This window comes from Pseudophryne corroboree, chromosome 1 (assembly GCF_028390025.1).
Source record: "Pseudophryne corroboree isolate aPseCor3 chromosome 1, aPseCor3.hap2, whole genome shotgun sequence".
Lineage (NCBI taxonomy): Eukaryota > Metazoa > Chordata > Amphibia > Anura > Myobatrachidae > Pseudophryne > Pseudophryne corroboree.
The window spans coordinates 923,891,418-923,918,641 of record NC_086444.1 but is presented as its reverse complement, the minus strand read 5'-3'; positions in this window follow the sequence as shown (position 1 = coordinate 923,918,641).

The window sequence follows — 27,224 nt, the reverse complement described above, 5'->3', positions numbered from 1 at the left end:
ACGCTACATTTGCAACTTTGCACATACTTAAAACTAATTCATGTATGGTTAAGGTTGCAGCCCGGTGTCTCGGGTACACATTGGGTGGAATTCAAATGTTTGAAAAGTCGGTTGGGTGTCTGTTTTTTCTTGTCTATTAGATAGGAAAAAACAGACCTCTAACTGTCTTTTCAAACATTTGAATCTCCCCCATTGAGTGGTGTTTTGCTGCACTTGCGGTGCATATAATATACAGTTTAAATAAAAGTTTGCTAGGCTATAATGCTCAGTGCAGCTCACTTGTGGCAGGTGTCTTTAAGGACCAATGCTCATACTTTCACGACCGCTATAATTGTAATCATGTGCTCACCTGATATCCACTGTGGTCATTTTTACAGAGGATCAATTTTGTCTGTCTGTTATTAGCAAGTCCTGTATTATAACCACAATGCAAAAAGTAGGAAAACGTGTGCTTCAAACAATAGTGCGGCAGCAATAGCTAGGTGGTCACAAACACCCCAAGCGAATAGTAAACAAAGTCAAATATTTGCAATTGTTCGCACCCCTGGGATAGTAAATTTTAATAAGACATTCAGAACTCTAGTTACTGTGATGTAGTCACTATGCAGGAATCCAAAGTAGTATCTGAAGGGTCATACAGTATATTCTCTTGCCCCACAGATTTTCTGCCTGGAATCTTCTTTCCTTTGGTGGTGTGACTAAACTTTTTGCTTTGTTGTCCACACAGAATTTGTGGGGTGTCAAGTTTGCCTACCCACAAACAGCATAAGATATTCGATACCCTCCCAGGTTTTAGGTAATGGATTACTGCTGGGCTGGATCCTCCCGATCTCCCCACAAAAAGACTGGCAGGTATATCTGGTAACAGACACATTTCTGCTCACTCAGGAGCTTTTTTCAAGGTCCTGTATTATGTATTTCTGTTGTCTTAACAATTGTATAGCACAGCTGAACATGCTGGTGCTATATAAGTAAATGTCAATAAAAAATAATGTTGTACTGGTTTGCTGGAACAGCTAATCAGCTCTTTGAAGTTGCTTTGGATTTTTGCATTTAGTTTATGAAGGGATTTATGATTCACAGAGTAACATAGAAACATAGTATCTAAGGTTGAAAAAAGACAATTTGTTCATCGAGTTCAACCTATGTGTGGTCTCCTATGCAGTATTATCTTTGGACTAAATTTTGTCTGATGCTGATGTCAGCTGTTATGTTTTATTACTCTTTTTTTAATAACTATAGTGCGTGACTATGCACCATATATGATATATTAATTTCAGTGACTTTTATTTAATATATGATAAGTTCATTTAGTCATATACTGTATTCCCAGGGGTTAATTTACTAAAGATCATATAAAATATTTGGTGTGTGTGTATTCTCATGATTGTAAGATTTTCTTTATAGTGGTACTACAGGTACAAGCAACCCATATCTGGGCATGATGGCATCTTCAAGTGTCAGCATGCTGAGACAGGCTAGCTGTGACTTGCAGTTCCACTGAAAATAAAATAATTCTATTTTTGACACTATGAACCCCACTTTGGAAGTTCCCCATGAATTGACAATTCTTTACTGTGGGTGTCCCCACTTTTAGAGGAATTCCAGGCCGAATAGTTTGGGGTGGTTTTTCTGATTGGGGGTAGGGGACCACATAATGTGTGCCTCCTTGATATTGCGTAATTTCTCTGGCTGGTTCAGCCCGTTTGCTGGTCACTGGAAAAAAATAGGCACAAACACTAGTTTTCCCCCAAATTTCCAGTACCAGACCAGGTTTAGAAGTTTGGTGCTGATTATGCTTTTGAGTGGAAACCCTTACACATTTTTCCAAAATGTTAACCCTTTATTTAAAACATAATACACCAAAGCTCACATAGATCAATACTTTTCTGTGCAGTGTTTTAAATCTGCTGCAGACTGTTAGCGGATTTATACTTCTATCTTTCAGCAGATTCTATTGCAAAGGAAGGATCCATCTGAAATTGCCTGAAATTGCACACGCCGAAATTGATGTATATCACCATGAGTATCACTGATTTGAGTCTGAAACATTCAGTGATGTCCACTGATTTTGTTTAGAAGTCAAACATGACTCTTAGTACATTTTACCCCTTTTGTCTGTTATGACTCATGTCTTTATAGCACTATCTTGCCAGAGCTTTCCTGTTTCTAGTACCCTATTTCTGTTTATATCAGACTTACAATGCCCTAAATTATAATTTTAGCAATCCTATATTTTAGCTGTACTACTGTAACCTATCTGTTAACTTTCTGTACAACATAGGAAGTATTAAATAAATAATATTTTACAGGAAATACATATAGTAGATTAACAAATACTGTTGTATCTGAAGTAAAAGAAAAAAACATCTACTTGAGCAGTATGTATAACAATATAAAATAAGCAACATGGCTTCACTGCAGTTAGTATTTCTGGGGTTGTGGCTTCAAAGCCAGCCTGGGCTTTGCTGTGTGGAATTAGTATGTACTCCCAATTGTTGTGTGGGTTTGGCAGGGAATATAGGTTGTAAACTTTGCAAGGGACTGATGTCAATTACAAATAATATATTATTTTAGATAGTTTTATATTTACAGATCCCATGACAAGTAGCATGAATTATCTAGGTTGATTATAAATGTGAAAAAGTTTGTTTATAGTTGAATTGCATCACACAGATGACATACTTTAAAGATCAATAAGAGATAACTGTATTTGTTATAAATATAATTTTTTTTGTTCTACATTGTCTGTATATCAGACATTAGACAGAGACATGCAAATATAGCACTAGTTAATACTGATTATGTACTGTATGATAATTGCAAGCTTTCACTATGTGCCTTAAAATAAAGTTCATATTGAAATGCAAATTTTATACTTACTCTCTGTTAGAAAGAAATTCAAATCATCCTTTTAAATTGTTAACCTAGGTAATATTGAGAAAATTAAAAGTAAAAAAAAAGCACTTTAAAAAGATATAGCTGGTAAAGCAACACATTACTTTCTAATATAAGCAAATGTTCGACTGGTACGATTTAATACCTTAAGAGAATTGTCCTATTAATTCTCAATTTGATAATACATGACTTTGCATAAATCAAAAAGATTCACTTGATGTTGACCTCATCTAGAAAATGTAATTTGTTCATTTTAGGCATAAGGCTCTATTAATAAAATACCACTATCTAATGGTTGAAACAACATTAAAGTTTAATGCTGTTTTAAGTCATTTAATATTTTCCAGGCTTGTTGTAAAAGGAAACCATAACCTTAGTTTGTATGTTTTAAAAGGAAAATAATAAATTTACACGACTATAATTTTTTATATTTAGATAAGCACTGCTTAAACTATGGGTTTTTTTTCAAATAAGTTCTTGGCACCTCATATTTTAAGACTATTTTAATTGGTGTAGTTATAGCATTATTATCATAACTTTCATAAATATGCCATAAATAAATAAAGAAATAAATGTAATACATGAAAAAATATCCAAAAACAATACCTGCAATATACAGGAGATATTTTGCTTTTCAAAATGCTGCTTTACATTTATCAACAGAATTACTGTATATTGTCTTTGCTGTAATGGTTTAGTATTACCTTTTAAATGGACCAATTCATACCACCCATCTTTCTCAAATCTTATGTCTGCAAATCTTAACATGCTCAGATATAATATCTCACAGAAAACAAGACAATTAGCAGAAATAAACATGTTCTTTAGCTACCAATTATTCGTTTGACCACTGCAAAGTGCTAGACAAAAGTCCAAAACTTTCTACTAGAAAACTCTATTCAAGAACAAAATGTATAGTCAAGTGAAAGATTAACAAATTATTGGATTTATTGAGGCGAAAAATAATAATAATAATAATAATAATAATAATAATAATAATATCATTATTATTATATTGCAATGCAGACTATGGATTTTGACAACAATCTGCAACACTTTGACAGATTTGACCTAAATATAAGTTTTGAGGAGCTACTGGTTTGAAATGTACTGTATACTGTATACTATAGAGAAATATATAGGCCCTCATTCCGAGTTGTTCGCTCGGTATTTTTCATAGCATCGCAATGAAAATCCGCTTAGTACGCATGCGCAATGTTCGCACTGCGACTGCGCCAAGTAACTTTGCTATGTTGAAAGTAATTTTATTCACGGCTTTTTCATCGCTCCGGCGATCGTAATGTGATTGACAGGAAATGGGTGTTACTGGGCGGAAACACGGCGTTTCAGGGGCGTGTGGCTGAAAACGCTACCGTTTCCGGAAAAAACGCAGGAGTGGCCGGAGAAACGGTGGGAGTGCCTGGGCGAACGCTGGGTGTGTTTGTGACGTCAACCAGGAACGACAAGCACTGAACTGATCGCACAGGCAGAGTAAGTCTGAAGCTACTCTGAAACTGCTAAGTAGTTAGTAATCGCAATATTGGGAATACATCGGTCGCAATTTTAAGAAGCTAAGATTCACTCCCAGTAGGCGGCGGCTTAGCGTGTGTAACTCTGCTAAATTCGCCTTGCGACCGATCAACTCGGAATGAGGGCCATAGTAAGAATAATGTAGTAAGAATAATATTCTATAACAAAATATTACAGTAAAATAATATTATGTGAAAAGATCACCAATTTCAGTTTATCAAAAACCAACTGCTATAAAGGGATAGGTGGCACTCTATAAATCCTTAAACAATAGTAAAGTAAATTCAAATATTGATCTTACAGTGCTATAGTTGATGAGCTCTTTTTTTTGTATGTACTTCAAATATCCCAGATAAGAAAATACAATTTACAATAGTGCTGTATCTTATGTATAAAAAACACCTAATGTGCAGAAAAAATAGGAAAAGTGTAGCATGTACAAAAAAACACCAATCCTAGAATATAGACGAATGGATCACCACCACAGTCCTGCAGCAAAAGGGCACATCAAACACAATTTGGATCAGTCCCAGGCCATCACCAAACATTTATATTAGAGTGAAATGAATACAATATTTTCAATCATCATCACTAATGGAAACTTTTAGCTACATATTAAAGCCTGAATAGTGTTGGTGACTGCCTGGGACTGATCCATAATACCATGGGTTGTGGCTTCTTCATTATATCCTTGGACCCTTGTTTGCATCTTCTACCAAATAAAAAAAATATGAAAACACCAACATCATGGCTGGTTCTAGGATGTTTGGCGCTCCCCAGAAAACCATCAATTTGCAACTGCCCTCCCATATTTAAAAAAGGGAAAGCATGAGCCTTCATCGTGCACCACAAAAAAGGCGTGTGGTCTCATAAGGAAGGGACGTGGACACACAAGATTACCCCCAAATCAAATTATGCAACACAGTAACACAAACTTATTCACATTACAAAGCACGTAGTGCCCCTGATTCACATTACACCACATAATAGTTTACCTTATTCACATTATGACACAAAATAGTTCCTCTTATACACATTACATCATACAGTAGTGCCCCATATTGCCATTATTCATGTTACATCTCATAGTAGTGTGACCCTTACAAATAATGTCCACAGTAGTAGTGCCACTAATACAAATAATGCTGGGCAGAGAGGGGGGGGGGGCAGATGCTGGGCAGAAAGGTAGGAGATAGATGGTGGGTACAGAATATAGAGAGCCAGAGAGAAACATGTAGAAGACAGATGCTGGGCAAAGTGTGGGGGAGACAGATTCTGGGCAGAGAGAGGAAGAAACAGATGTTGGGCAGAAAAGGTGGAGACAGATGTTTGCACAGACTATAGAGAGTCAGACAGAAACATGTAGGAGACAGATACTGATCAGATTGTGGGGGAGACAGATTTTGGTCAGAGAGAGGAGGGGACAGATGCTGGTCAGAGAGAGGGGGTCAGATACTGAACAGAGAGATGGGGACAGATGCTGAACATAGAGAGTGGGAGACATACAGTATGCTTGAGAGAAAGAGGAGGGGACAGATGCTAAACAGAAAGAAGAGGACAAAGATGCTGGGGAGAGAGGGGGAACAGATGCTGTGGAGACAGGGAGGGGCAGATTCGGGACAGAGAGAGGGGAAGACAGATTCTGGGGACAGAGAGGGGAACAGATGCTGGAGAGAGGAGGCAAGTGCTGGGTAGAGAGTGGGCAGATATTGGTCAGAGAGAGTAGGGAGAGGTGCTGGGCAGAGAGGGGACAGACAGATGCTGGGAAGAAATAGGGAGCACAGGTGCTGGGGAGTGAGAGAGGATGGGAAGATGCTGGAGAGAGAGAGCAATGGCAACCAGGTGCTGGGCAGAGAGAGGGGGAGATACAGATGTTGGACAGAGAGAGAGGGGGGAACAGATGCTGGACAGACGGGGGCAGATGGTGGGGAGAGAGGGATGCAGATAATAGGAATAGAGAGAGTGGGACAGATGCTGGACAGAGAGATGGGGCCGATGCTGGGAAAAGAGGGAGGGCAGATGATGGAAAGAAAGAGGGGGACAGATGCTGGGAAAAGAGGGAGGGCAGATGATGGAAAGAGAGAAGTGGAAAAGATGCTGGGCAGAGAGAGAGAGAGAGGTGGGGAGTTGCTGGACAGAGAGGGGGCAGATGATGGACAGAGAGAGGGAGTACAGATGCTGGGGAGAGAGGGGGGCAGGTGCTGGAGAGAAAGAGGGAATTATATGCTGGGGAGAGAGAGGCAAGGCAGCCAGATGCTGTGCACAGAGAAGGGGAGACACATGCTGGGCAGAGGAGGGGGAGATAATGTTAGACAGAGAGAGAGGTGGAAACAGATGCTGAACAGAGAGAGGGGGGACAGATGCTGGACAGAGAGGGTGGAAAATGATGGGCAGAGAGGGGGGATTGATGCTGGATAGAATTGACATAATTGTGTTCTCCTTTATTTTTTGGCAGTTATAAGAGACAATATGCATCACAGGAATGACTGGAATTACTGATGACACAGGACACTACCAATGGTCTGATGTAGCCTAACAGGTTGTTATAATTGTTATACTGCAGCAGTGGATATATAGCAGCAGTGTATTTCACCACTGGAATTACTGATGACACAGGACACACACTACCACTGGTCTGATGCAACCCAACAGCTTTTTAAAATTCATATAATTGTAAGTAATTTGTTGTACTGCAGCAGTGGATATATATAGCAGCAGCGTATATCGCCACTGGAATTACTGATGACACAGGACACACACTACCACTGGTCTGATGCAACCCAACAGCTTTTTAATAGTAATATAATTGTAAGTAATTTGTTATACTGCAGCACTGGATATATATAGCATCAGCGTATATCGTCACTGGAATTACTGATACATATACTGGAATTACTGATATATGACAGCAGAGAACACCAACACTGTGAATGGCTGGACTGATACAGCACAATACACAGACTACACTGGGCTGGTCTGCACAACACAGCACCACTTTTCAGCTACACCGGATATATCTGCCTGGACTGATACAGCACAATACACTGACTAAACTGGACTAGTCTGCACAACACAGCACCAATTTACAGCTACACTGGATATATCTGCCTGGCTTGATACAGCCCAATACACTGACTACACTGGACTGGTCTGCAATGCACAACACAGCACCACTTTACAGCTACACTGGATATATTTACCTGGACTGATACAGCACAATACACTGACTACACTGGACTGGTCTGCACAACACAGCACCAATTTACAGCTACACTGGCTATATGGACTGGACTGAGCAGCACAACACGTCACCCCACTTTCCCGCCCGAATAAACAGAGACTGAGCACACTGAATAGTAGACGTCCTCTCACTCTCCGAGACTGGAGTGAAAAAGGCCGCGAAGCGCGGCTCCTTATATGGAATCCAAATCCCACGAGAATCCGACAGCGGGATGATGACGTTTTGCCACGTTCGGGTTTCTGAGTCAAGAGGGAAGATCCAAGCCTGGCTCGGATCCGGACTCGGAAGCCAAAGTTCTGGTAGGTTCAGTTCTCTGAGAACCGAACCCGCTCATCTCTACTTACAATTAATATTTTTTTTTATTACTTTTAACACTAAGATTATTATTAATGCATACATTCAATTGTCAGTTCTTTTGGAAGGCTGTGACAGTCTGAAGATGTCTTGAAATACTGTATATGTAATTTGAATTCCATGCTGTCAGTAACCTGATTCAAAACAGAAAAACAGCTTCAAAATGGCAATAAATGTTAACAGCTTTTCCCGAGCAGTGGGAGGATGAACAGAAAATAAGATTTTACTTACCGGTAAATCTATTTCTCGTAGTCCGTAGTGTATGCTGGGGACTCCGTAAGGACCATGGGGATAGACGGGCTCCGCAGGAGACATGGGCACTCTAAGAAAGAATTTAGGTTCTGGTGTGCACTGGCTCCTCCCTCTATGCCCCTCCTCCAGACCTCAGTTAGAGAAACTGTGCCCGGAAGAGCTGACAGTACAAGGAAAGGATTTTGGTAATCCAGGGCAAGACTCATACCAGCCACACCAATCACACCGTATAACATGAGTTTATAACAACCAGTCAACAGTATGACAAAAAACAGAGCATCAGGTCAAACCCCGATGCAACCATAACATAACCCTTATTGAAGCAATAACTATATACAAGCATTGCAGAAGAAGTCCGCACTTGGGACGGGCGCCCAGCATCCACTACGGACTACGAGAAATAGATTTACCGGTAAGTAAAATCTTATTTTCTCTAACGTCCTAGTGGATGCTGGGGACTCCGTAAGGACCATGGGAATTATACCAAAGCTCCCAAACGGGCAGGAGAGTGCGGATGACTCTGCAGCACCGATTGAGCAAATAAGAGGTCGTCCCCAGCCAGGGTATCAAACTTGTAGAACTTTGCAAAAGTGTTTGAACCTGACCAAGTAGCCGCTCGGCAAAGTTGTAATGCCGAAACCCTTCGGGCAGCCACCCAAGAAGAGCCCACCTTCCTAGTGGAATGGGCCTTAACTGATTTTGGCAGCGGCAATCCAGCCCAGAATGAGCCTGTTGAATCGTGTTACAGATCCAGCGAGCAATAGTTTGCTTTAAATCAGGAGCACCCAGCTTGTTGGATGCTTACAGGATAAACAACGACTCTGTTTTCCTGACCCTAGCCGTTCTGGCTACATAAACCTTCAAAGCCCTGACCACATCAAGCAACTCGGAATCCTCCAAGTCACGAGTAGCCACAGGCACCACAATAGGTTGGTTTATATGAAAAGTTGAAACCACTTTCGGCAGAAATTGTGGACGGGTCCGCAATTCTGCTCTATCCACATGGAAAACCAGACAGGGGCTTTTATGTGACAAAGCCGTCAACTCTGACACACGCCTAGCCGAAGCCAAGGCTAATAGCATGACCACCTTCCAGGTGAGATATTTAAACTCCACCGTTTTAAGTGGTTCAAACCCCGTGGGATTTCAGGAAACTTAACACCACATTAAGATCCCAAGGCGCCACTGGAGGCACAAAAGGAGGGTGAATATGCAGCACTCCCTTTACAAACGTCTAAACTTCAGGTAGAGAAGCCAGCTCCTTTTGAAAGAAAATGGATAGGGCCGAAATCTGGACCTTAATGGAACCCAATTTTAGGCCCAAATTCACTCCGGACTGTAGGAAGTGAAGGAAACGGCCCAGCTGGAATTCCTCCGTAGGAGCATTCCTGGCCTCACAGCAATAAACATATTTTCGCCATATACGGTGATAATGTTGAGCTGTCACATCCATCCTAGCCTTTATCAGCGTAGGAATGAAATCATCCAGAATGCCTTTCTCTGCTAGGATCCGGCGTTCAACCGCCATGTCGTCAAACGCAGTCGCGGTAAGTCTTGGAACAGATAGGGCCCCTGTTGCAAAAGGTCCTGTCTTAGAGGAAGAGGCCATGGGTCCTCTGTGAGCATTTCTTGCAGATTTGGATACCAAGTCCTTCGTGGCCAATCTGGAACAATGAGGATTGTTCTCACTCCTCTTTTTCTTATTATCCTCAGCACCTTGGGTATGAGAGGAAGAGGAGGAAATACATAGACCGACTGGAACACCCACGGTGTCACCAGGGCGTCCACAGCTACCGCCTGAGGGTCTCTTGACCTGGCGCAATATCTGTAGCTTTTTGTTGAGGCGGGATGCCATCATGTCCACCTGTGGCAGTTAACACCAACTTGTAATCTGTGCAAAGACTTCCTGATGAAGTCCCAACCCTCCCGGGTGGAGGTCGTGTCTGCTGAGGAAGTCTGCTTCCCAGTTGTCCACTCCCGGGACGAACACTGCTGACAGTGCGCTTACGTGATTCTCCGTACAACGAAGAATTCTGGTGGCTTCGCCATCGCCATCCTGTCTGAATCAGAACCGGTTGGTCGCGAAGCAGGGTCTCCGCTTGACGTAGGGCGTTGTATATGGCCCTTAGTTCCAGGATGTTGATGTGAAGGCAAGTCTCCTGACTTGACCACAGACCTTGGAAATTTCTTCCCTGTATGACTGCACCCCAACCTCGGAGGCTTGCATCCGTGGTCACCAGGACCCAGTCCTGAATGCCGAATCTGCAGCCCTCGATAAGGTGAGCACTCTGCAGCCACCACAGGAGTGACACCCTGGCCCTGGGGGATAGGGTGATTAACCGATGCATCTGAAGATGTGATCTGGACCACTTCTCCAGTAAGTCCCAATGAAAGGTCCTCGCATGGAACCTGCCAAAGGAAATGTCCTCGTACGATGCCACCATCTTTCCCAGGACTCAAGTGCAGTGATGCACTGACACCTGTTTTGGTTTTAATAGGTTCCTGACCAGTGTCCTGAGTTCCTGAGCTTTCTCTATTGGGAGATAAACCCTTTTCTAATCTGTGTCTAGAATCATGCCCAGGAAAGGCAGACGAGTCGTAGGAACCAACTGTGACTTTGGAATATTTAGAATCCAGCCGTGTTGCCGTAACACTTCCAGAGAAAGTGCTACGCTGGTCAGCAACTGCTCTCTTGATCCCGCTTTTATGAGGAGATCGTCCAAGTATGGGATAATTGCGACCCCTTGCTTCCGCAGGAGTACCATCATTTCCGCCATTACCTTGGTAAATATTCTCGGTGCCGTGGAGAGACCAAACGGCAACGTCTGAAATTGGTAATGACAATCCTGTACCACAAATCTGAGGTACGCCTGATGAGGTGGATAAATGGGGACATGAAGGTATGCATCTATGTCCAGAGACACCATAAAATCCCCCCCTTCCAGGCTTGCGACGACCGCTCTCAGCGATTCCATCTTGATCTTGAACCTTTTCAGCTATATGTTCAGGGATTTTAAATTCAATATGGGTCTGACCGAACCGTCCGGTTTCGGGACTACAACATGGTCGAATAATAACCCCCTCCTTGTTGAAGGAGGGGAACCTTGACCACCACCTGTTGAAGATACAATTTGTGAATTGCAGTTAACACTATTTCCCTCTCGTGGGGGGAAGCTGCCAGGTCGATTTGAGGTATCGGTGAGGGGGCATCTCTCCGAATTCCAGCTTGTATCCCTGAGACACAATATCTATTGTCCAGGGATCCAACTGGGAGTGAACCCACTTGTGGCTGAAATTTCGAATATGTGCCCCCACCGGGCCTAGCTCCGCCTGTGGTGCCCCAGCATCATGCGGTGGATTTTGTACAGGCCGGGGAGGACTTCTATTCCTGGGAACTAGCTGTGTTGTGCAGCTTCTTTCCTCTGCCCCTGCCTCTGGAAAGAAAGGACGCAACTCGGACTTTCTTGTTTCTTTGTGATCGAAAGGACTGCATTTGATAATGTCGTGCTTTCTTAGGCTGTGCGGGAATATAAGGCAAAAGATCAGAATTACCAGCTATAGCTGTGGAGACCAGGTCCGAGATCCCTTCTCCACACAATTCCTCAGCCCTGTAAGGTAAACCTTCCATATGCCTCTTTAGTCGGCATCACCTGTCCATTGCATGTTCCACAGGACACGTCTAGCAGAAATCAACATAGCGTTAACTCTAGAACCCAGTAGACTAATGTCTGTTTGGGCATGTTTTATATATATATATATATATGAGACAGCATCTTTTATATATATATATATATATATATATATATACATATATATATATACATACTAGGGTCTCAATCTCTGCTGATAAGGTATCTGTCCACGCTGCTACAGCGCTATAAACCCATGCCGACACAATCGCCAGTCTGAGTAGTGTACCAGAATGTGTGTAAATGGACTTCAAAGTACTTTTACTGCATGCTATCTGCAGGATCCCTGAGGATAGCTGTTAAGTCAGTGCTACCTTTTGGGTAAATGTGACAAGCTTTGTCCACCCTAGGGGAAGATTCCCATCGTATCTTGGCCCTAGTAGGGAAAGGATACTCCCTGAGAATTCTTTGTGGGGAACTGCAGTCTCTTGTCTGGAGATTCCCGCTCTTTTTCTTCATGAGAGGAGGGAAATTTACCTCAGCTTTCGTCCCCTTAAACATGTGTACCCTCGTGTCAGGGACAGATGATATCACAGATCAGTGATATGCAAAACATCTTTTATTACAATAATCATATATTGAATACTTTCCTGCCATTTTGGCTGTAACTTTGCATTATCGTAGTCGACACTGGAGTCAGACTCCGTGTCGATATCAGTGTCTATTATTTTGGATAGTGAGCATTGTGAGACTCTGAAGGTCTCTGCGACATAGGGACAGACATGGGTAGATTCCCTGTCTGTTCTCTAATCTTTTGTGCAATAAATTTACCTTAGCACTTAATTTCACATATCCAAACAGGTGTCGGCATTGTCGACGGAGACACCACTCACACACACATTTGCTCCATCTCCTCCTTAGTGGAGCCTTTTACCTCAGACATGTCGACACACACATACCGACACACCACACACTCAAGGAATGCTCATCTGAAGATAATTCCCCCACAAGGTCATTTGGAGAGACAGAGAGAGAGTATGCCAGCACACACCCCAGCGCTATATGACCCAGGATAAAACACAGCGATTTAATGTTTACCCAGTAGCGCTGTTATTATCTGCGCCAAATTATGTGCCCCCCCTCTTCTTTAAAACCCTCTCTTCTACCGTGGTATAAGCAGGGGAGAGACCGGGGAGCTTCTTCTCAGTGGTGCTGTGGAGAAAAAACATGGCGCTGGTGAGTGCTGAGGGAGAAGCCCCGCCCCCTCGACGGTGGGCTTATGTCCCGCTAAAAGTGTAAAATTGGCGGGGGCTCCTGCATATATACAGTGTCCAGCTGTATATATGCTCCTTTTGCCAAATAAGAGGTTTATATTGCTGCCCAGGGCGACCCCCCCTGCGCCCTGCACCCTTACAGTGACCGGAGTATGTGAGGTGTGTGGGAGCAATGGCACACAGCTGCAGTGCTGTGCGTTACCTCAGTGAAGACCACGGAGTCTTTTGCCGCCTGTGAAGTCTTCTTTGCTTCTCATACTCACCTAACTTCTATCTTCCGGCTCTGCGAGGGGAACTGCGGCGCGGCTCTGGGATCGGACGGCTAGGGTGAGATCCTGCGTACGATCCCTCTGGAGCTAATGGTGTCCAGTAGCCTAAGAAGCAGGACCTAGCTTCAGAGAGTAGGGCTGCTTCTCTCCCCTCAGTCCCACGATGCAGGGAGTCTGTTGCCAGCACAGCTCCCTGAAAATAAAAAACCTAACAAAATACTTTCTCTCAGCAAACTCAGGAGAGCTCACTGAAAAGCACCCAGCTCGTCTGGGCACAGTATCAAACTGAGGTCTGGAGGAGAGGCATAGAGGGAGGAGCCAGTACACACCAGAACCTAAATTCTTTCTTAAAGTGCCCATGTTTCCTGTGGAGCCCGTCTATCCCCATGGTACTTACGGAGTCCCCAGCATCCACTAGGATGTTAGAGAAAACTATTTTATCTTAAGAAGAGGGGAGTTTTCTTTAAAATTAAGGAGCTAATTCATAGGTGGACGCTATAGCACAGCCGCTAATCTTTGTACATATCAATTGTGTAGGAGGCATCTTAAGTAAACAGATAGTCACTGCCTGCATCTCTGATCCAATGCTATGTCCGAGGATGTGGCATGGGATCATCTGGATCACCATCAGGCATCTGAGTTATCCAAGGGTTTCTCAGGAAGTCCGGCCAATTCACACTGCAGGAGCCAATGAAGCCGCATTCAAGGATAGAGCCACTGGGTTTGGCATGCTCATAAAGATGTATAAATACACAACACACAAATTATCATTGGTCATTGTTTACTCAAATAAACAAATGCAAAAACTGTACAGAAAACAGGACAGGTTTCTGAACCTCTATGGAACATCTGTCATCCTTCTCGCATTATGAGCAGAACATATTACTGGTCTAAAAGCAAAACCTCATGTATGGTAGCACAGAATTGTCAGAAACCGGCAAAAAGTATCTGCATTGCAACACAGTAATAAAAAAGAATGGTGCATTTAATGGTGAATATTACCACAGTATCGTAATATAATTGTCATAGGGCCTGATTCAGCATTATATGCTGATTCCAATGTCCATGCACTAATCTGCGCAGGACCGATCTGTGCATGTGCAGAACTAGTCCTGAGTGATCAGAAGCAGTCCACCTTCTGCCTCTGCCTGATTGACAGGTAGAGGCATTCAGGGGGCATTGTGGGGGGGTGGGGATGACTGCAATTTCCAAGAATGGGAGCATGTTGCCCCCATTTTTTGGGAGTGGTAAGACCAGGGTCTATGTCTCTGGAAGCGGACTTCCTGGCCTAGCAAGGTGCCCTGCGATGGCCAGTCTGAGCGAGCAGAGGCTGACTCAGCTGGCCATCTGTGGAAAACATCACAAGCTCAATCACGGCACTGTGATCACAAATGGAGCAAGGAAGTGTCTGGCACCTCCTTCTGCATTTGCATTTTCAGATGATGGATTTGCAAAGTGGCTTTTTGCCACTTTGCAAATCCGTCTATTGCTAAATAAGGTCCATAGTCAATATCTTTGCCATAAATAAGGGCAGATTCAATGTATTGCCAGTTACATACTGTGAAATCCCATATTAACTTTGTGTGCAAATCAAGAGATTTTTTTATTTAAAAAATCTAAATAATTTATACAATTTAAAAGGAACAAATATGCAATGAGGACAGTGTAGAAGACTGTTAACAGCTATACGGAAAGTACTGCATTGTATGCTATTGAAAGCTATAGAAAGTAAAAATGATGTCCATGATTTGTCTCCCAGTAAAAACATTTTGCACTGCTTCACAGTGTAATGACAGCTGGACTGATTCAGAGATGGAAGCAGTTTATATGGCAGCTGTTTCTGTGAATGCAGCTACTGTACGAAATTATGCAAAAGCAACAGGAGGCTACTTGAGTAAATAGATGACTCCTGAATACTGTACTTGTGTGATCCACGGCTGCATCCAAAGATGCAGCATCAGCTCAATGAACTTTGAACATCTGAGTAACCTGAGGTTAAGCTGGATGGCTGGGCTGTTCATTCTGCTGGGGCCAGGATACCTGTGGCAGAGGACACAGACCCTGGCCTCTACATACCAGTAGAACCACCTTCCTTTCTGCCCTCTCCCGGCCTCCACATTGCCTTAGCCTTTCAATCAGGCAGCGACTCTAGGGGACTGCGTGTGACAATGCAGAACCCATTCTCCATATACACAGAAATTATCTTGTGCATGACAGGTTTCCCACCATTGGGTTGATATGTAAACCATTGGGTATCCATACTAGCCTGAATCAGGCACTGTGTAGTGTGCAGCACCTCAATAGCATTTGAAATGTTAATGTCCAGTCATGGAAACACAATCCATAAAGCTCTTAACATACAAGGAAAGAAAATTTATATGTGCTACTTGCTTAAGAACTCTGCAGTCCTATATTTCAGTTTGTGTGGCTTACCTCTTTATGGCTGTTTTTGCTATCAATAATAATGTTCTTCCTATCAATAATAATAATAATTTTATTTATATAGCATTCTTTCTCCAACAGGACTCAGCAGGACTCAATGATAACAACACTTACAGTTGACTGGGACACGAGGACTGGCTGTAAACCTTTAGCCTGAGAGTCAAATGCATGCAACTGGGCCTGGCTTTTCTACCTTCTCATGACAATAGAAAAATGGGTAGGAACCAATTACAGTACAGGTATATGCAAATACAAGGGATGCATTTTAAGTGCATCTGCATTGAAGGGGCATAACTGAGCAATCTCACATACAAGATAAAGTTCAATGAGGGTTTGTTGACAGAACTGCAGGCTACCGAGTTAGTCATCAGCATTATTCCTGTTGTATCTTCTGTAAAAAGTACAAGCTAATAGCCCTGATTTTAATGATGATTATTAGCAAAACAAACATAAAGATAGAGGATGGGCACACCATGAAATGTATAAAGTGGCATATGGGAAAGTATACATATTTTGTTACATAAAAAGAGGAGTACATGTGTCCAATTACATTTAACCATATTTACTCCCTTCCTCTATTATAAACCAAACTACCTAAAATCAAATACAAAATGTAGGTGCTGCCACTGGTGACAAGACAAGATAAATAAAAACAGGTATGATTAATATTGGAGGCAGTCAATTGACTACCGGACGGGATCCTGGTGGTCAATATACTGATCTTGGAATCCCAACACCAACTGCAATACTGGCAGTCAGAGTCCCGACCGCCAGCTTGTTTCCACACTTGGGTGGTGATCCATGCCACCACCCAAGGGGTAATAGAAGCATGCAAGCACAGCAAGCCAGTGAGGGGACATGCTGTGCTCGCTTCTGGGATCCTGGCTGTTGGGATCCCAGTGTCGGTCTCCTGACCGCTGGGATCTCATACTGATCTAGAGTAATAACCATAAGTAAAGTCCCACTATATATGTAGAAGCAATAAGAATAGAATGTATCTGACTTGACAGCATACACGTATTTAAACCTTAAAACAAACAATCTGCTACATATTCACCAACAATATCAATACTTTATATTGATAAAATAAATAATAAATTATAATTTTGATTTATTTTCTTACATTAACAGTCAGATCCCTGGTCTGAAAGCCTCCTTCCTCCTTCAGTTATAATCACACTCAGATCTGACAATCAACCCTGCCTCAATTGCATACATACTCCATATCTGACAATCCCGCTCCCTTCCTTCCTTAATTATTATCAATCTTAGACCTGACATCTCTTCGTCAATGAAAATAATATCTCAGAACAGCAGCCTGACCTGATAAACACCCAATCCCTCAATGAAAAAAATGGCCTAGAACTGACCATCCTGACCTGATAGCACAGCCCAAACCTTCAGTAAATGATAAAAACTCCTCCCCAATCCCTCAATAGAGATATTGTCCTAGAGCTGACCTCCCAGACCCGATAACCCCAATCTACCTTTAAATATAATGTCCCATAATTGACCCCTCAGCCTTGATAACCCCCCTAATCCCTCAATGAAAACACTGTCCCAGAACTGACCCACCACAGACCTAACAACTCACCCAATGGCTACATTAAAATAATTTGCCAGAATTAAGCTCCCAGATCCGATAACCTTTCCTAAGCCCTCATTGAATAAATGTTCCATAAATAAACCCAGGACCTGATAACCCCTAGAATCCCTCAATGGAAATATTGTCCCAAAACTGAACCCCCCCCACTCCAATGTAGATTACTGTATATAGTATGCCTCTCTTGCTGGCCTGTTATAGTGTGGAGCAATACAATGATTTGAGCAATTGATAATGTGTGTATCACATCTCCGGGTCTCTGCCTGAATTCTATGTTCCTCAACTTGTTTGTTCACTGGACGCGGGTCACATTTAACCAACAGATAATAGTTGGGCCACCCTTGAACTTTAAAAATGTTACATTTATTTGTGTACTTTATATTTTGCGTATTACATGATTCCATTTTAATTAAAACTTTTTTTTTCTTTTTTTTTTTGCAAACTGTGCAGAAACAAGTGAAATGCACACTTCTGAATGCTAGTTTATAGGTCTATAGTATATCTACTTTCAGAAACTCTGTTTTGTATTGTTGACTGAAATTTATTTTCAAGTCTGTAATACATGTTATATATTCAAAAGTGTAGAGACTGGAATAAAAAAAAACCATCAGATTAATGACAGTGAAAGGTTTAACATTGAGCAGGTGCATTGGGTATAAATGACCGGCGGTCAGGATCCTGGTGGTCAGCATACAGATGCTGTGTCCCGGGTTCCAAAATGCCAAGTGGTGGATGAGTGCAATGAAGCCGCTTGTGGACTCACTGCACTCACCACACTGCAGACTCTGTGGGTTGCTGCACTCGCCACAGGTTCTGTTCCCACTGTATGGGTGTCATGGAAACCCATAAGTGGGAATATTCCTGGGCCCCACGCGGGGATCATAACTACTTCCCCTTTAGATATAACCTCAAATTTTGACCATTACTATACAAGTATATTTCTTCTGCTTAACTGTCCACAAAAGTCACATAAGAGTAGCCAAGATTTGACTTAATACTACCTGCCTCAATAGGTAGACAACAATGGCAGCGTCACCAAAGTACACTTGACAGCAATGTGTATAAAAGATGCATTACCCCATAATATCTGATAGCCATTTTTCAAAGTGTACTAGAAGAATGTTCAATATAATGTATTGTCTCAGGACTGCAGCTTGTACTCCTTTTTAAATCAGAAGAATGTTAATCTCTTTCATGTTAACATGTGCTGTCACCCTAAATATAAAAGCAGAATTTTACGTAGCATCTGCGTTCACATTGAAGTTTAAAATACATATCAAGTAGTACAATTATGAAAACATCACACTACAGAAGGGATGGGGAACCTTCGGCCCTCCAGCTGTTGTTGAACTACACATACCAGCATGCCTTGCTACAGTTTTGCTATTTGGCTATGCTAAAACTGTTGCAAGGCATGCTGGGATGTGTAGTTCAACAACAGCTGGGGGGCCGAAGGTTCCCCAACCCTGCACTACAGTATGTCCAAAGAAAATCTTTAATGAAGATGATCAGTATAACAATCCAATTTGTTGCGAAACGGTGGTCCAAATTCTAAAGGGAAAAATGCAATAATCCCAGCCAGAAACTTATAAATCTTTAATTGGGTCTTTATAATTCTCTTTCAGAAAGCTTCCTCAAAAAGATTGTAATTGTATGAAGAAATAGGAATACAATCTGGAATAAGGTATTGTGAGTTAAAAAAAACCCACTTACAAACATACAGTATATTAATATAGTATCTTAAACAATACATTAATTAATGTAGCAAACAGATTTACTCTAGCAATCTACCAAATGGCTCCGGATCTATCATTAGGCAGTTTTAGGCATCTGCTTAGGGCACCAGGATCTAGGGGGACAGCCTTGAGTCTGTTTATTACAAACTGAAGGATAACTATGAAAGATGCTTCCTTGTTAAACTTAACACAGAAGGTGCCTGGTGAACTTCTAATATGCTACCTCCACACTTTCACCTGAGGGGCTGGAAAGTGGGTTCTGGTGTGTGGTTTGGGGTAGTAGGGGCAGCAGGCTGAAAGTTTACCTAGGATGTTGAGAAACCTTGAACAGGCCCTGCTACCAGAAGATAGATTAATTTAATCATTTCACAAAGCAATTACGTCCTGGAATTCAGAGATGTCTTGATGCTTCTGGGCTGATGGTCTGGACAAATCAATTGGCCAGTGTTAATGTTATGTCACTAACAGATACCTACTTCCAGATTAATTTTCGTTCACTTAAACACCAAAGAATGTATCCAAGATAGAGTATGCTTTTATTTCAGATACGATGATGACAAAATGAGTTACAAAAAACATATAAAAACATATAAACTTATAAGTTATAAATGCATTTAGTCAATATGAGACATTGCCTACAGTAGATACTGGGACTACAATGGATTTGAAATGACATTTAGTGGTATTTTATTATTTTGTTATTGACATTGTATGTACTTTACTGTATTATGTAACTGTTGACATTGGGACTGTAATGTGTAAGTGAACTAGCAATAGGACTTAGAAAAAAACAATAGCAATAGGAATTCACTGTTTTTAAAATGCTATCGAATAATAGTATTAATAATGTATGGTTTGTTCCTTTGACATTACTGTTTGAAACTTTTCAAGACTTATTATTTTGATTTTTGTATTCCATATTTTTCTGTTTTATTGCTGTGCAATTTTACTTTTATATGTCTCCATCTGTTTTGCTGTCAAAACATGTTGTGCACAATATGGATTACTTTTTATTTTAAGTAGTACATTAATACAAGTATGACCCATGTTTTATTGTGTTAAAATTAATATAATAGTAAGTTACTATATACTACATACAACTTGTTCTCTAATTATTACAAATCTATAGTAATTACATCCATTAAAAACACATTAAAAATGCTACTCAAAATATTTCATTTTAAAACAATTCCTGAATTTGAAGTCTATACAGGTAAAGAGCCCTATACATCTTGGACAGCTATCCCATTTACCAATTCGCTGATTAAAAAAGAAATGCATATTGACAGCAATTGAATATTGCACATATATTGGCAAGCTGCTCAATCAGGTGCTAAAAGGGAGGGGTAATTCTGTGTATGAAAAATAATTTTGTTTTCCCTAAGGCACACTGACTGAAAATAATACTACATAATAATCAGATAATACGGAGATCTTAGTTGCGTATATCTGCAGATATAGGGTTATGCCCCCAGGCCGATCGGCAAGACGTCTCCATCACTGGGGGTCACTAATACTAGGTATGGGACCGGGGTGCAGGACCCCATCATGTCGGAACTGGTCAGCAACCCCAGGTCAGCACACAGGTGAAAGTTAATAAGGGTTAATAAGAAGCACATAAGTGCTATGTAAGTGAAGTGTGATTAAAATGATACAAAAATATATACAAAGTGATAGGGATAATCATAAGTGTTAATAAAGTGTTAGGGTGTGCCGACCTGAAGCCACCCAGGCATACCGACATAGGGGCCACCGCACCCCACACCCACCCCATAAATAATTACACATATGTCTGGGTCTGAATGCCCAGTGTAATGCCACATGATAATGGCTCTTACAGCATCTGAGAGCCAGCTTACCAGGAGACACCCTTAACTTCTCCAATGGCACTCTGGAGTCAGCAATCCCTCCTAATGCTGACCCATCCATGCTTCTCTACTTCAATGCACATATGTTGGCAAGCTGCTCAATCAGATTGTGATGTCACTCATGTGCTAAAAGGGAGGGGTAATTCTGTGTAAGAAAATTCATTTTGTTTTCCCTAATGCACACTGAATGAAAAATAATACTACATAATAATCAGATAATACGGAGATCTTAGTTGCGTATATCTGCAGATATAGGGTTAAGCCCCCAGGCCGATCGGCAAGGCGTCTCCATCACTGGGAGTCCCTAATACTAGGTATGGGTCCGGGTCGCAGGATTCCATCATGTCAGAACAGGTCGGCTACCTCAGGTCAGCACACAGGTGAAAGTTAATAAGGGTTAATAAGAAGCACATAAGTGTGCTGACCTGGGGTAGCCGACCTGTTCCGATGTGATGGGGTCCTGCACCCCGGACTCATACCTAGTATTAGGGACCCCCAGTGACGGAGACGCCTTGCTGATTGGCCTGGGGGCTTAACCCTATATCTGCAGATATATGCAACTAAGATCTCCGTATTATCTGATAATCATAATACAGGACTGCTTTACCCAAAGGAAGCTAGTTCCTCATGCTGAGTGTGGAGGGTTAGTATGTGATATCGGCAGTCACATGACCACACCAGCATCCCATCAAAGAGAATGCCAACAGGAGACAGGGTAATTATTTTACCCCCCTCCTGTCCCCTACCCTAACCCATGGTGGCAAGGGTGAGATGGCGGCAAGGGCTAAGACTCCAGGGATGGTGGCTAGGGCTAAGAATCGGGGTGGCAGCTATGGCTAACCCCCCAGTGCCTAACCTCAACCCCCCTCTGGGCCCTAACCCTAACAGCGACTCCGATACAAAACTTTGGATTGTTTGACGGTCGGAGTTCAGGTTCCAGAATTCAGAGTGGTGTTGGGATTCCAGTACCTGTCACATGAACTACAGCATCCCAACAGCCGAGATGCTGAATGCATCCTGTGTGGGGAATGTTTTAAACTAAAATCATACCTGCATCGTTTCTCTTTGTGTGTGGCACTATAAGTCTCAGCAAGGTATCACCTCTCATTACATTTAGTTAGGGTATACAGTCTATGCTCCTCCCCATGAAATCAAATCTTGTTCTGCATCTGAAATTTCACACTGGTTTGGTTCCACATGATTTTCTCATAACTAAGGAGATTGGAGATCTGGTTTGTTTCAGATAAGTTACAATTTTAATATAATTTGTTACAAGGCCTCCCATAAACTTTTCTCTATAGGAGCATAGTGTTGGCTTTTTCAACATTATTATACTATTGGATGTTTCTTTCATCCTTTTTTCATAAGTTTGCTACCATCGCTGTCACCATCACATCACAGCCTCCTAAATATGAGGACATTTTGCTATAACGCCGTATAACTGAAAAATACTGTTTCTTTTCTAATAGTTATACAGTACTTTACTAATCTGAGGTCAAGAATAACAAATATAACTTCAGAATGTTTTTATTAGCTCTAAATCCTGAGCTACTTGTACCAGTAATATAGTCATAGTGAAAAGCAGTTTTAATAATCTGATATTTTCTTGATATAACATAAATAGCTGTTTCAATCAAATCAATCAATCAATCAATCAATAAATCAATCACAAATAAGTACACAAAAGTAAGACATACAGCAACTAAAATAACTATCTCACATAGAGGCCTGTTCATGAGAGCACTTTCTCTTTGCTTGTCACTTCTCTTCTCTTCTGGGAAATCTCTTGTCACTGTCCAACAAGTGTCAGCAAACATAGAAGCGTTCCACCATCCCTGATATGTTCGTTTCATTGCTGAAATATCTTTGTGGAATTGCTCATGGTGCTCATCATTCACTGCACTGCAAATTCAGAAATCTTAGTTGCATAAATTTGCAAAGATATTGTTAAGCCGACAGGCCTCAGCAAGGCTTGTCTGATACTGGTGGACCCTAACACTAAATAATAATGGCACCCACACTGGGTCATATAAGTGCTTATTTTTAAGCTACAGTACATAATAATAGCATTTACAAGAATATATCTAAATTGACAGTCATCTGGAGTCACCCCTAGACCCTCCAAATGGCACTTCAAGAACTAGCATGCCCTAATGCTAATGATAATAGCTCCCACTCTGGGTCATACAATTTGCAGACCAACAAAGATTCCTTCCTTAACTGTAGCATCAGTCAGAAGTGGAAATTTTCCTTTCAAGTACTTGAAAGCTTCTCTATCTTAGTTCATACCCTTTACAACATTTTTAAGGAATCTGAGTTTGATATGTAAAGGGGGCAGAAGAATTTTACTTCAATCAACCAGAAAACTTTAAAGGACGTTTTTGGCCCCAGGGCGCAGACTTTCCCTTGGAGACCAGACTTTTCTGTTGCAGTGGAAAGACCTAGCCCAACTGTCTCACTCACACATGAAACAGTAATACAAGTGCATGCCCAGAAGTATTGCAATGACCATCAGGTTTCCACAGATCTGCCATTGGTGGTCTTTGTACATAATTGCTTCCAGAAGTAATTTCATATTCGGATATGTTTCCTTCATGTAAACATAATAGCCTACTGAAATTGAAGGAAGAAAATTGCCATTGTGCAGCAACACAGTTTTTAACTTAAGCTTTTATGAGTAACTCTTAAAATGTTTACATTCTAATCCACACTGTGCCCCAATTTACTACTCCTGACACAACATGTCCCCGATTCACATTACACTCCCCACACTCTAGAAATGTTAAGAGTAATGACATTCTCCTTTTTATTTATTTTTTTAATTCACTAATGTAAACATTCACAATAATAATTCATATAATATTTAAAGTGATTTATATACATGAGTCATCTTGGTAATATGTAACTTTAAAATAAGTTTATTTAATGGAGATTGTCAATGAAATTGTCAGTATTTCTCTTTTTAAAATTATTGAAAGAAGTCATATTATATAATAATTTATTTAAAATGATGTTGATAGTTTTAAAAGCCTTTTCGAAAATATTGGCATTTTGTTTATTCTATGTACACAACATTTTCTTCTAAAAGCATTTGCTTTTCTTTATTTATGCCTTGGCATTGATTCATTGACATGCTGCACAATAAATAATTTAACATAAAAATAGCCATATTTTATGTCATTACAAGACTATCAAGAGTTTATCAGGATAACCTTCCTTTTCATGCAGTCACAGGACACCTAAATTAAATTTCCAAACAATAAACACTTGCTGCTCTATAGTTGGCATGTAAAAAAGCATAATTTTAAGAATCAAAATAGCAATTTATTTATAATACAGGGAATATATTCTCACGTTGTAAGCATACACATATACATATTATCTGTATCTATCAAATAGTAGCTTCCCAATTTGCAATTAAAAGAGCCTGAAAATTTTAGGGATAACACTTAATGGGTTAAATAAAATATCCTGAGATTTGTGGACATAAATTTTGTTGCGATAGCCACTAAAATTAAAGTGACAATTAAAATCTATAGATGTAAAGTTCGGTACTCCAGATCCATACCCACCCAAATTTTGTCGATTCGAACTGAACCAAAACCCAGTCCATATCTGCAGAGAAGATCCAAACCGAACAGAATCCTAGTTCGGATCTTCCTGTGGTTTGGAATTCAGATTTTAAATCCAAATTTCAGGTTTTGGATTCAGTTTGGATTGCAAAAATATAATTATTTTTTGGGGTGAAAAATTTTTGGATACAAAACCAAAACCAGTGAGATGGTTTTGGCAAAACTAAAACCCGCCGACAAATTAGAACCAAAACTAAATTCAGCAAAAATGGGCAGATGCACATGTCTCCAATTTGAAAAAACTCTTGCGCTATAGTTATATAATTACAAGATATGGCTGACAAGAATGACAAACTCCTGATAAATTCAAAATATATTTACTATTGTATAAATTATCATATAATAAAACAAGACCGGTCTTTAAAACATCAAAAAATAATAACAAATATGTATACTTTCTAATACATGGAGGTGGACTTAAGCATACTCTGTGCACAGACGTGTAAAAAAACAAGCTCTATAGCTATATGGCTTAATGAGGTCAAAAAATGTTTTGAATCAAGTGTGGCTGCTGGTAAGACCCATATATAAATTGTTCCCAATGGATAGTCACTTTGTATCAAAGATCTTTATGATGTGAAGATCCAACGTGTAACAATAGAATGGATATGAGCTTTTTGTAACCGGAAACTTTACGTGAGATGTGAGCAAGTGGTATCAGTACAAATGCATCCCGACGACCACCGCAGTGGCTTGGAGCTGCGGGAAAAAAAGGCACCTGCAATGGCGCCCGCTGTGATTTAACCTGCTCAGTCGCGATGCTCCACGAGTATCCACCTCTACGTGCCGTTTGCAGGCACCGGTCAGCGGCTCCTCTTTGTATGAAAACAAATTCCAGGCAGAAGAATGCTGCAGCCAGTTCGTGATATGGGTCTAACTTCAGCTGGGGTCCAACAGAATCAACTTCTGACGCGTTTCGCTCCTCCCACAGGGGCTTCCTCAAAGAATGAACATCTACAGTCCAGGGACCCTTTTTATATGGCTGGTATCAAATGCCATTGGTAAATTGGGTGATGAATTCACATCACCTGTTAATACACCTGCTTAGCCACCTCCTAGTCCAACCTCCTTAATTGAGAGGTGGCTAAGCAGGTGTATTAACAGGTGATGTGAATTCATCACCCAATTTACCAATGGCATTTGATACCAGCCATATAAAAAGGGTCCCTGGACTGTAGATGTTCATTCTTTGAGGAAGCCCCTGTGGGAGGAGCGAAACGCGTCAGAAGTTGATTCTGTTGGACCCCAGCTGAAGTTAGACCCATATCACGAACTGGCTGCAGCATTCTTCTGCCTGGAATTTGTTTTCATACAAAGAGGAGCCGCTGACCGGTGCCTGCAAACGGCACGTAGAGGTGGATACTCGTGGAGCATCGCGACTGAGCAGGTTAAATCACAGCGGGCGCCATTGCAGGTGCCTTTTTTTCCCGCAGCTCCAAGCCACTGCGGTGGTCGTCGGGATGCATTTGTGCTGATACCACTTGCTCACATCTCACGTAAAGTTTCCGGTTACAAAAAGCTCATATCCATTCTATTGTTACACGTTGGATCTTCACATCATAAAGATCTTTGATACAAAGTGACTATCCATTGGGAACAATTTATATATGGGTCTTACCAGCAGCCACACTTGATTCAAAACATTTTTTGACCTCATTAAGCCATATAGCTATAGAGCTTGTTTTTTTACACGTCTGTGCACAGAGTGTGCTTAAGTCCACCTCCATGTATTAGAAAGTATACATATTTGTTATTATTTTTTGATGTTTTAAAGACCGGTCTTGTTTTATTATATGATAATTTATACAATAGTAAATATATTTTGAATTTATCAGGAGTTTGTCATTCTTGTCAGCCATATCTTGTAATTATATAACTATAGCGCAAGAGTTTTTTCAAATTGGAGTTTTGTGGTTAATTGCACTTGGGTGGTCCAGTGTAATTTATTTGACCTGTGAACCCCAGGTCATTAACTTTTTGCAGCTGAGTTTTACTATATTCAAAATGTTTTTTAACAGAAAATACTATTAGCGCCCGATATAAAGAGGTTTTTTAGATGCACATGTCTATCAACAACCTTATTTTTGCCTTAAAACTAATTGTTGCTTTACAGTATATCTTGCTGAAATCATACAAGCATATACAAATCACAAGTTTGTACATTCAGGCCAATAAGTCTTAACAAGTTGTTTTGGAGCGGGAAAAAAAGAATGGACCTTTATGAACTACAATGTCACCAAAATGTTTTACAAATGGGAGAGGACATCAACTGTGAATAGGTCATGACATCTCAAACCACATCATTTTGTTTAATACATGAATGTTATTGTTCCTTTTTAGAATCCCATTTAATATTCCATACACTGTAAAAAAATATAGACATCTATTTACATGGCTAGAGGGTTTAACCATCTCATACCACTCAGCAATAAACATACTGTAGCTTCAGCAAATAAAAAAAATATTTGGGCAGTTTAAGTGACTTTCTGTTTACCA